The sequence below is a fragment of the Trichechus manatus genome, unplaced genomic scaffold, assembly GCF_000243295.1.
Source record: "Trichechus manatus latirostris isolate Lorelei unplaced genomic scaffold, TriManLat1.0 scaffold00101, whole genome shotgun sequence".
Lineage (NCBI taxonomy): Eukaryota > Metazoa > Chordata > Mammalia > Sirenia > Trichechidae > Trichechus > Trichechus manatus.
Window position 1 is genome coordinate 7,444,511 of NW_004444037.1, and position 12,981 is coordinate 7,457,491.

Consider the following 12,981-nt stretch of genomic DNA (forward strand, 5'->3'; position numbering starts at 1 on the left):
CCAAGTGCAGTGTTCTGTGGGGGGTGAGCAAGGGTTGGAATGCTTGGTATGCTAGCCTCATTCCAATGATATTTACTGCTAGGGACTAGACGTGGCTCAGGTAAATTATAGGGACCGGATCAACCTTATTAGACCCATAAAATCAGCTTTATCGAAGCAATAGAAAGCGAATACGTTTCAAAACCTTGTGCATTTTCAGAGGGAAAAATAGCATGTATATTTCTGTCATGTGTGCCTAGGTGGAAACACAACTCTTCTACTTTAAGGAATTCTAATATGTAAAACAAGGATCCCTGGTGGTGCAGTGGTTAAAGCACTCAGCTGCTAACTGAAAGGCCAGAGGTCCGAACCCAATAGCCACTCCACAAGAGAAAGATGTGGCAGTCTGCTTCCATAAAGATTAAACCAACCAAACCAAACCCGCTGCCGTCGAGTTGATACCTACTCATAGCTACCCTATAGGACAGGGTAGAACTGCCCCACAGGGTTTCCAAGGCTGTAAATCTTTACAGAAGCAAACTGCCACATCTTATCCCTGCAGAGCAGCTGGTGGATTTAACTCTTCCGCCCTTTGGTTAGCAGCCGAGCACTTAACCACTGTGCCACCAGAGTTCCTTCTGTAAAGATTACAGCTATGAGTCAGAATTGGGTTTTAATACGTAGAAATACAAACATTAAAAGCATAAAGTAGGTGGTGATTATACATCCTCCTACATTTACAAATATATTTTCAGATTATTATTATGTGACAATGAGAATCAGTGGCAAACTGTTGAGTCAATAGAGATAATGCGACTTACAAATGTTTAAGAAACAACTTTGTTGAAAAAGTTGGCAACAAATACTGGTGATGGTTGCACAACATGATTAATGTAATTGGTGTCCCTGAATTGTACATGTAAAAAATGTTGAATTGGCAAATGTGTTATATATAATATGTATATTTTACAACAATAATAAAAGAATGTTAAAAAAGTCTTTGCATATGCAATAAAAATGCATAACACAATCAGAAGAAAACGGAGTCTCTCAGAAATTTTAAGACCAAAGAGGTAGGAGGGAAAATATAATCTAATTAATTAAACTATGATTCACATGTAATTTTTAAAACAAAGAAGTATTCCTCTACACTGGGCTCTGAGGACCGCAAGAATATCCAGCCTGATCTGCTATACTGACTGATTTGACTAAAAGGGCCCCCATGGTAAAAATATTGACCATGAAACCATTAAGGAAGGCTCTTATGTTAGAGGCAAAGGTAGTCCCCTCCAAGGTGAATTTTGCTTCCATTTGTGTCTGAATATTTAGCAGAAGGGATGAGAAGCCTAAGCCCTGAACTGGCATTTGTCAAGCATGCTCGCTGTTGCAGGCATTGTGCTAATGTGCTAGAATAGAAAACAGAGATGGATAATAGTTGCAGTTAGAGGAGAGGTGAAAGAAGAGGACGAGGAGAAGTGGCCATGGTGGTCTTTAGGAATCATTTGGTAACAAGAATAAAAAATCCATCTGTCTTAGTCATCTAGTGCTGCTCTAACAGAAATACCACAGGTGGATGGCTTTAAGAAAGAGAAATTTATTTTCTCACAGTCTAGTAGGCTACAAGTCCAAATTCAGGGCGTCATCTCCAGGCGAAGTCTCTCTCTGTCTGTCTGCTCTGGAGGAAGGTCCTCGTCATCATCAATCTTCCCCGAGACTAGGAGCTTCTCTGCACAGGAACCTCAGGTCCAAAGGACGTACTCTGCTCCCAGTGCTTCTTTCTTGGTGGTATGAGGTCCCCAGCTCTCTGCTTGCTTCCATTTCCTTTTATCTCTTGTAAGATAAAAGGTGGTGCAGGCCACAACCCAGGGAAACTCCCTTTACATTGGGTCAGGGATGTGACCTTAGTAAGGGTGTTATAATCCCACTCTAATCCTCTTTAACATAAAATTACAATCACAAAATGGAGGACAACCACACAATACTGGGAATCATGGCCCAGCCAAACTGATACACACATTTATGGGGGGACATAATTCAATCCATGACACCATCCAAACTAGATCAAGTGAAAGGGGGATTGATTATATGGAAAAATGGAAAATGTCAGGGAATCCAGTTGCAGGAAGTACAACCAAGCTTAAGAGGAGCTGGACCATCAAGCATCCAATCTCATTCAGACAGTCTCGTTCTAAGACATTTTCTTGTCTTGCCCCTCTGTACACATCTGCCCCTTCTCCTCCTTTCAGACCAACATTCTCTGCTTTGCCTTTGGTTTCTACTTCTGCACAAGCTTAGTCAACGTGGGGCTTTGGGGTGTCATGCAGAACTCTCTGGCTGTATTCTAATGATCTTATACTTCACTTCTCCACAGCTAAATAACCCAATTTCAAATTCCCAAGAAAAAGAACCTGACTAACTCAGCCTAGCCTATGGATGAGCTTGCCTTGGATCCACCAAATATAAAAAATCACTGTGTATTGAATGCTTACTCTGTACCAAGTCCCGGGCTAAGCACTTCACCTCTAGTTTGTTGCTGTTGTTGTTGTTAGTTGCCGTCAAGTCAGCTCCGACTCTTAGCAACCCCAGTACAAAAAAAGGAAACGTTGCCTGCATCATCTTCATGATCTTTGGTATGCTCGAGTCCATTGTTGTGGTCATTGTATATTTTGAGTGCCTTCCAGCCTAGGGGACTCTACTTCCAGAACTATATCCGACAGTTTTTTGGTATGCTTCACAAGATTTTCATTGGCTAATTTTTGGAAGTAGATCGCCAGGTCTTTTTTCCTAGTTTATCTTAGTCTGGAAGCGCCACTGAAACCTGTCCACCATGAGAGACACTGCTGGTATTTGAAATACTGTTGGCATAGCTTCCAGCATCATAGCAACACACAAGCCACCACTGTTTGACAAACTGACAGATGGGTGGTGATTACGTGTACTATCTCAGTTAATTCTCAAGCACTCTATCTGCAATATTTCACTTAATCCTGCAAAAATAATACTAACCTCATAGGGTTCTGAAGAGGATAAAATGAGATAATGTGTTACGGTAAAGCACATGTCACAGAATCTGGCCTCTAAGAAGGGCTTCATTAACATTAACTCCTAACTGAAGTGGTATGAATAAATGAAGCCTTGCTGGATTAAAGGGAAAAGCTCCGAAGACCTGAGTTCTCATTGTGGTTTTTGCCAGCAACTAAGTGTCTGACTTTCATACGTTTCTACTTGATCAGATTATAAGATATTATTGTTAATTTTTTTAGGTATGACAATGGCATTATGATTGTGTTTTTACAAGTCTTTATCTTTTAAAAATATAACCTGAAATATTTGTGGATAAAATCGTATGATGTCTGGGATTTACTTCAAAATAATTTGAGAGGGGGTGGATAGAGATGGTAAAGATTGGCCCTGAGTTATAACTGTTGAAGCTGTGTCAGGAATTTTATTATACTACTCTTTCTATTTTTATTTATGTTTGAAATTTCCCAAAATAAAAAGTAAAAATCAATAGATTGGAATAAGATCACCCAAGTCTTTCCAACTCTAGTATTTTTTGATTCTACTCTTTGGCACAATGTCTCAACCAGTATTTAATCTTTTTTTTTCTTTTTTTAAATTTTATTTTATTGTTGTACTTTAAGTGAAGTTCACAGTTCAAGTTAGTCTCTCATACAAAAATTTATACATACATTGTTATGTGACCCTAATTGCTCTCCCCATACTGTGACAACACACTCCTCCTTTCCACCCCTAATTTCCCATATCCATTCAACCAGCTTCTGAACCTCTCTGCCTTCTCATCTCACCTCCAGACAGAGCTGCCCATTTAGTCTCATGTATCTACTTGAGCTAAGAAGCACACTCTTCACGAGTATCATTTTATGTCCCATAGTCCAGTCTAATCTTTGATTGAAGAGTTGGCCTCGGGAATGGTTTTAGTTCTGGGTTGACAGAGGGTTGGGGGGCCATGCTCTCTGGGGTTCCTCCAGTCTCAGGCAGACCATTAAGTCTGTCAACCAGTATTTATTCTGAATCTTCAGCTTTTGTAACTGGTCTTTGAGTTTTACGCAACTGGAATTTTTTTAAATTACAAAAGTTAATATGAAATACTTAGAAGTAATACATTTAATTATTGGCCCCCACTGTCCCCTTCCCCAAATTACCACTGCTCCTGCAGTAATCAGCATATCTTTCCACATGTTTTTCTATGACATTACAAACATTTATAGACATAGATGTACATAAAGATATACCCATAAGCTCAATGCCGTCGAGTGGATTCCGACTCACAGCGACCCTGCAGGACAGAGTAGAGCTGCCCCATAGGGTTTCCAAGGAGTGGCTAGTGATTCGCATTGCTGCCCTTGTGGTTAGCAGCTGAACAGTTAACCACTGGGCCACCAGGGCTCCAGATATAGGTAGGCTTTGTTGGGTTTTTTTTTGCTTCATTTTTAAAAATTGAACTACCTGTTTATCACTTATTTACCTATACATCAAGTATATTCCCCAAAGAAGTAGACATGGATTAACTCATTCTTAAAAATAGCTGTGAAATATTCCATTGTTTATATATTAATGAGGATATAAGTTTGGCTTCTCTAATAGTGGCTTAAAGTATAAGAGAAACTTGTCTTTCAAGTAATAGTCTAGGCAAGAGCAGTCCAGGGTTAGATGGCAGCTTCAGGGTGTTAGGAACCAAGTCTCCTTCTGATTTATTGTTTCACCATTCCTAGAATGTTATGTCTATCCTCATGGTCCAGGATGGCTCACCACCAGATCACATTCTAGTCAGTAGGAAGTAGGTAGGGGCAGGAGAAGGCATGACCCTTCCCTTCAATGTCTATGCCCAGAAGTTACTAACATTACCTTCATTCTCCCATGTCCCAGAATTTAGTCACATAGCCACACTCTTCCCTTATTGACAGATACTCAAGTTATTTCAATTTTTATTGCCATTACAAACAGTGCTGTATTTACATTCCTGTACATAGATCCTATGTTCTTGTACTGTTACTTCAATAGGATAGATCCAGAAACATGGAATTGCTGTAAGCTTGCATTTTTACACATCGTGAACCAAAACCCTTAAAGAAAATTTTTGGAGTTGGATTCATATTTTTTCTGATAAAGACGTCTAGTTACCTCTTGATGGCACTGTCTCATGGTCAGACATCCTGTTTTTGACAATGTTGCCATACTTGTCTAGTTATGTTTGGACAATTATTTGAATATTTTATTGCATTTAATTCTTATTTATAAAAAAGTAGTAAACAATGGAAAACTGAAGGTTTTGCTATTAGTGAGATTGCTACTAGAATGTAAACTTCATGAGAGCTGACTTTTGTCTTTTTTGTTTGCTGCTTCACTCCTGGCACCTAGCAGAGTGTGACACATAGTAGGCTTTCAGGACATATTTGTTGAATGAATGAATAAAATAAACAAATGAATTTTCATTGAGGCAGAAATGGAAATGACTAGGAACACTAAAAATAGTAAATCTTTAGACTAAATTAGACACTGTCTTTAAACTGATTACCTGTGTGTTCATTTGTGAAAGAAAAGAAGAAAATTAAATGAGATATACAAAATGCTAGAAAGATGCCATTGAAGATTGTGCAACATGTAGTGAGGTAGTGATAGAGAGGCTTTAAAATTGCACATGCAAAGTAATATGAAAAACCACTCTAGTGCTTCAAATGCCAAGTTTATACATTCATGGCATAGTGGTAGGGATATAGCCTGTTATAGACATCTTTTACAAGAAGAGAAGGTCGCTCGATATTTCATGACAAAAGTTTTGAGAAGGTTAAGATCATCAGAGCTAGCACTATAAATCCTCATCAGCATGTCCTGTTCTCAATATTAAAATCCCCCTCTCTCTCTTTCATTAGTTAGTTAGTTAGTTAATGGGTGCCTTTTTCATCCTTGAAACTCTTCACCTCCATTAGGTCAGGCACCGTGTCTACTTGGCTTACCATGGTATCCCCACCCCCTAGCCCAGTACCTGGCACATAAAATCAAAAAACAAAACCCATTGCCATCAAGTCAGTTCTGACTCATAGCGACCCTATAGGACAGAGTAGAACTGCCCCCTAGGGTTTCCAAGGCTGTAATCTTTACAAAAGCAGACTGACACATCTTTCTCCCATGGAGCGGCTGGTGAGTTCGAACTGCTGTCCTTTCCGTTAGTGCTTAACCACTGTACCACCAGGGCTCCTTGCCTGGCACATAGTTGGTGCTTAATGAATGGTGAATGAGTGCAGGAAAGAATACTTAGGAATTTAATTTTCATTATTATGTTTAATGTTCATATTAGTCCATATTCTTTAGGTGGCAAGTAACAAAAACCCATCTAAGACCAGCTTCAACAAAGAAGAGGGTTTTATTAGGAGAAGGCTGAGTCCAAGCAAAGACTACAGAAGTCAGTGTAGCACTGGACATCTCAGAGACCAAAATTAGGATCAGGATTGCTGGCAGAACTCTGTCACTTCATCTCTGTCTCCTATCTTGTCTTCTTTTTGTGTGTGGGTGGTGATATTTTAAGTATCTGAGAGACCTGGACTCATATCCTAATAACTCAGCAACCAGGGAAGAAATTTTGTCCCACCAGCTCCAGTTATAAAGCTGTGGAAGCCCTTGGCCTGCCTTGGCTTATACATTCAGAGTAGGAACTGTTACCCGAAGAGGGGTGTGGGTAAGGGGGAGAGTAATGGTGGTGACAGTAAAGCATTGCATATTGAACAAAAGAAAAACAATTTTTTTTTTTTTTACTTTTTATATTTTAAATAATTTTGTGCAAATTATATTACTATCTGAGGCAAAAAAGAGAGAAATAATTTTAATATTATTAAGAACATTTTAATGTCTAAAATTTTATTTGGTTATATGGGAATAGAGTTCCCCTTTTAGCACATAACTCTTATGCTTGAATACATTTGACTTTTTTATATGTTGTTAAGAATGAATTTTTTACAAAAATAGGAGATGTGTGTACACATACTATAGTCATTGGAATAGTAATAAAAGCATGGGGTTTGGAATAATTCACCTTGGTTACGTTTTTCACTTCATTGTTAACTTTGGGCAAGATACTTACTTACCTTGAGCCTCAGTTTTGTTTGTTTGTTTAATCTATAAATTGATGGAATTGAATGCTATATTTCCTTCACAGATTGATTTTGAAGATCCAGAAAGAATGAATGTACAAAAATGGTTAATTATAAAGTACAAACATTAGATGGTTATTATTGCATCCTACATATATTTCTAAAGTGATATTCTTAATTTGGGGTCTATTACATGCAAACTATTATATGTTTGTACCTGTGTTGGTTAAGATTGGTTCAACTGTGAGTGAACACCTAAAAATAACTGTGGCTTAAGCAACATATAAATTCATTTCCCTGTCAAGTACATAAACTGCAGAAATAAGCATATGAACAAATGTGGTGATTCCATAATTATAAGAGACCTAGGCTGTTTATATCTTGTACTACTTTACTAAACATGTGGCTTCCTTCTTATGGTCCAAAATGAGCTCAAGCTCCAAGTTATCAAATCTGCATTCAAGCCAGCAAAAAAAGAGGAGAGGGAGGAGAAGTTGAAAAAGGCCATGCTTCCTACCTTTAAGAACACTTACTGGAAGTTGAACACTACTCTTAAGCTTAAATCTCATTAGCCAGGACTTAGTCTCATGGCCACACCTCAATAAAAGGGTGACTAAGAAATGTAGCCTTTGTTCTGGAGGCTCCATTACTAAGCAAAAATGGAGAGTGCCTAATGGAAGAATCTTGTAGTCTCTACCACATTATGTGTGTGAGATATATATATCACATAGGGAGAAAATAATCAGTTAATCAATAAGTATAGATGTGGTAAGTTGTTATGTACACAGCATAGCTACCATTTGATAATGAGTGTTCATTATTTTAATTCACCTCTTGAATCAATCACTTTACACATCATAAGTCAATGATTTCTTTTTCATACACTCTGTTGATGATCTATTACTTAAAAGATTCTTAAGTAATTTAAAAATTTATCTACAGCCTTTTCTTCTTTCATCATTTTGGATACTAATTGAGATTCTTTGAGAATTAATTAACTTTTGCCTTTCACAATTAGTTTAATTTCAAGTTAATAAAGCCTACTGAGCATTTTTCTTAGTTTAATTAAATTTTTCTTTTTAATGCTTTTGCTTTGTACAAATCATCTGATCTTTTTATTTTTACCTCATTTTAAGTAACACATATTGAGCAACACATAAAATGTCAAAAATTCTAATTTAATTCATTTCCAGAGTAAACAGCTGATAAAAGCAACTCTTAAGAATGTAAACAATTTTTAGACATTTTAATGGTTTTATTTTTGTTTTTATTGTGCATAGCTGTGCTTTTGCAGAAATTTGTAGCTATAAATGATTGAGTTATTTATTTTAACTCATATCTGCTAGGAAGTTTGTCTCTTTAGAAAAAAGTGAAATGTCAACATTAAAACACTTGACCAAAAAATGTTCTTACTAATTAAATTGTCAAAGTAAAAATATGTCAGGATTTTTTTCAAGTATGAAAAAGTGAATTATGCAGCTGTAAAAAAATAGATTGATTAACACAGAAAGATGTGTATAGTATATTGTTAAAGTGGAAAGGAAGGTTATAAAACAAGTATGTAATATGTTTCTTAAAATATGTGTCAGAGAGAAAACAGTCTGTGACAATATACATGAGCTACCCAACCATTTAATTGTTGCTACCTCTGGATAATGTGATTAAAGGTGATTTTTACAGTCTCTAGTATTCCTTTCTACGTTGTATGACTTTTCATAGTATCATGTTGCATTACATTTATTATCAGAGGGAAAAAAACTAACTTAACATGCTTTTTTCATTTTGGATAAAAGTAAATTATAGGAGAATCAATGAACAAAGGTAGCATTCTTTTTTCTTTTCACCACAGAACTCTATCCTTAAAAAAAAAAAAAGCCAATTAGAAGGTAAACTTGTAGGCCTCGTGACTGACTACTGTGATTTTTAATTACAACATTTGGAAATTTTACCAAAAAAAAATTTCATACTGTTGCTTTCATTGATGAAGCATCTTTGTCTTGCCCGTGGTAGGCTGATAGATACACTGAATTACAATAAGATGTGAAAATACAGTAACTCAATGTGAATTAGAAATTCAGTCTCCTGGATATCCTTCCCTTCAGAGGCACTGACTCGATGTTAATGAGGATGTGTGTGTGTTACTTATTCCAAGGTGTGAGATTAGCAGATGACTGCTAGGCAAATCAGTAACGCTTTTGTGCACTGTGCAAGCAAGAATAAACCAGCTATTTTAACCCAAGCCCAGACACTCTCTTCTCTGGATTCCCTAGCGGATCCTTCAGCTGAATCTGAGCCTTGAAAATAAAGCCACTTTTTATGCTTCTCTGTGCATTCTGAGAATCCTGCCAAAGCCTTCTGTGAGGTATCTGTGAATTTACCCTGGGAGAACACCACACTATGTCCCTGGCTTCCTGTTCTAAACGACCCACTCCAATGACATACTGTAATACTACTCAAGGTAAAGAGAATGAGCTGCCAGAACCTATTTATCACTTTGCTGGCCTTGGACAATGCACATCCATCTAAAGTTAAACAAAAGGGTCATAGGAAGAGACTGCCTTTTCTCCCGCCTTGCCAACACTAGTATCTTGTGTAAAGATTAAAATAAATTATCTAGTGTTTCACTGTGTTAGTTTTCCCACCCTACAAAGTGCCACTCTTTAAGGATGCATAAAAGAATGAGCTCGGGCAAATAGATGGTTGCAATTTCGCAAATAAATACTGAATGTTCCAAGCTAGGAGAAATTGAGTAAATAGACGATGGTTACCTATAAAATGGAATATTATGCTGCCATTAAAAATAATATTGAAAAATATTAAATAAAGTGAAAAGACAGCCAGACTATCCTATTGTATGGATAGCTATGATATATTTAACCAAAATAATATGTAGAATATGATCCCAGTTTTGTTTAAAAAATACATAGGAAAAATTATAGAAAGATATATTCTAACACCCTTTTTGTAGCTATCTTTGAGTGGGAAAAAAAATGCTTGAATTGTACTTCCTTTCTTTCTGTTCTTATTTCTTCCTTTCTTTCATCAGTATTTGTTAAATTTAATACTTAATCAAAAAATGAATTTATTTTAAAATGTTATTTAGTACTGATGCTTATCTAAAATAGAAAAATTTCCAATTAATTTGAAATAAAAGGGACCGTTTTTAGAGTATCTTATTTCTAGCAGTTAAGTTTATACTTTAGAAAAAGACCCTTTACATTTGTACTAATAGGCCATTTTTTATTTTCTCGAGATTATGGAGTAGATCAGTAAACACATCCTACATTAATACTTGAGTTTAAACAAGCCATAAGGGCAGTGATCATGATCATCAGCAAGATGGTTCTGGCTGCAGTTTGGAAAGAAGGGTTTGCTGAGTACTTTGAAGACTTTTAGGTCCTGGTATGGTAGATACCTTCCTCTGTCTGGCTCCTCCTGGCCTCTTGAAACAAAAACTGTATCAGCCTTCATCCTTCTCCTAGTCATAGACCAAAGGATACTCTTTACTTCCTGGATTCTTATGTGTTGATGAGGACACCTGTCTTTAGATACCTGGCATCAGTGGGTTTGCTGTGAAATCAGTTCAACGCAGACAACCATTCCAAAAGGTTACCACTGTGCCATTACAGCCACTCTTTTGGTTAAGATCCTGCTTCCTGAAAATCCCATGTATGAATATATTGTCATATTAACCAAAAACAAGGTCTGAAGCCCAGGATGAGTAAATCATGTTTGAGGTGGTATAAGAGCTGGAAAGTTAAGATATGCTGGATTGGGATCCCAAGGAGCAGCATGAGGCTACAGGGAGAAAGAGGCGAGAAGGTGGGAAAGAACCAAGTGTGATAGGTGAAGGAGATGCCACTTTATCTGTGGTTGGCCTGGGGTAAAATTTTAGTTATCAGCACTAAACTAACTAACTCACTAGCTAACCAACTAAATATGCTTAGTTCTTTTCTCCAAACCTCTTCCCTTCCCTTTCATCCTTCCATAAACACATACAATGTGTCTACTTTGTACCCAGCTCTATGCTAGGTTCTGAGGATATAACCAAAAAAATAAAAATAAGTTGACCGCAACTCATGGTGACCCCATGTGTGTAAGAATAGAACTGTGCGCCGTAGGGTTTTTAACGGCTGATTTTTTCGGAAGTAGATCACAGGCCTTTCTTCCAAGGTGCATCTGGGTAGACTTGAACCTCCAACATTTCAGTTAGCAGCTGAGCGTGTTAACATTTGTACCACCCAGGGACTCCTCTGGGGATATAATGGTGAATAAAAGCATCTGTGGCCCCTTTCCCTCCTGAAGCATGTAGTCTAATGGGAGCAAATTGATCAAATCACCACACATGTGGTATAATAAGTGCTGTGGAGGAGAGGCACACATAGTATAAGGGGGTTTGGGTCAGGCAATCAGGCAAGACATCTCTGAGGAGGTAACACTTTAGCTGAGATCCAAAGGATGAGTTGGAGTGAACTAGGCAAGGGGAGAGAAAGGTTTTGCAGACCGAGGGAACAGGGTATGCTACGGCTTTGTCTACTGTTGCTGTTCAGGTGGGGGCTCCCAGAGCACTGGGAAAAACCTCCAGTTTTTTTTTTTGTTCTGACTCCTGATCCACCCCAGAGATCCATCCACATACAATCGGATATTCTTCTGAACCTGTGATATTCATTTTTTGTGTTTTACTTCAGCTATAAAATTTGTTTTTACAGCTGTACTTTTTGGTACAGAATTTGAACAAGTATCATAAAACAATCACAAGGAAAGAGCACACACATTGACTGCTCTGATTTTGACTGCTAAATATCACCCAGCGGTTATTTCATCACCTTGATAATTGTAAAATAAGCACCAAAAGTCGGGCTCTCATATTTAGGTTGTCTTCATAACACGATTCTTAGACACTTTTTTAATTTTGCTTAAGGTTGCGGCTTTGATTTTAGCTACAAGCCAAAAAACAAGAGTCTTGCCTGCAAGTTGTTTTCTTTGTAATTTTTTGATAAGGTAAAGAGTTTTGTCAAGCACTGTTTTTGATGCTTGAATTTAGAGAACTTCAAAGACAATTATTCCTGGTCAGAACATTCATCTGTGATTATTTTCATGGTGAAATGGTAATATTAAATCTCCTGATGTTAAGGGAATGATTTTACTTCAAAGCATAGTTCCAGAATATTCTGTCTAGTCTTGCCACAAGTCCATGTTCCTTAAAGTTTCATTCTTGTAAGATGTGTTCAATGGATACAGTAGCAAGAAAATGGATGAAAAACACATGGTGTTCTTACTCCAGGGCTCAGTTGATCATTTTCTTTTTTAAACCTCAGTCAGCAACCTTATTCATTTCTCCAATACATAGGACTGTACTGTGCATGTGTTAAAACTGTTGAAAAATGACCAACAATACAGTATGAAAGTGGAATGGCTAAAGAAAGTATTATGTGTATTTAATTTTTTTTAAGTTGAAAAGAAACCAAACTCATATTTTGATAAGATATGGTAACAGAAACCAAATGGAATAAAATCAAAGCATTACAAAATTATTTTTAAGATAAACTTTTTGGAAGAGAATGGTCATATTATTAAATAATGTTGACCTAAAAGATACTATGACATACTGAAGTGTGATATTATTAATATGGAAACAGAATAACAAGTACTGTCTTTAAATACGGCTATGCATAGTTTAAGAAAAAATAATAGATTCTTTTAGATGAACCAGAGTATTATTGATGGTTTGCTAGGATAGTTTCTCAGCAGGATTGCAGAGATTTTGTATACTTCCTCCTAATCTGACATCTGACTTACTGGTTTTATTTTAAGTGTTGTTACAGTAGAAGTATTCATTTTCTTTTCATATATCCCTTTCATATTTAGACCAAAGTTTGTCTCTGTTATTCTT

At 36.9% G+C, this 12,981-nt stretch overlaps 1 protein-coding gene across 2 annotated transcripts in view; it reads left to right on the plus strand.

Moving 5' to 3' along the window:
- Positions 1-12,981, plus strand: part of SCFD2 (sec1 family domain containing 2) — a 547,542-nt gene that overhangs the window by 284,940 nt on the left and 249,621 nt on the right. The gene's annotated exons all lie outside the window — the stretch shown is intronic.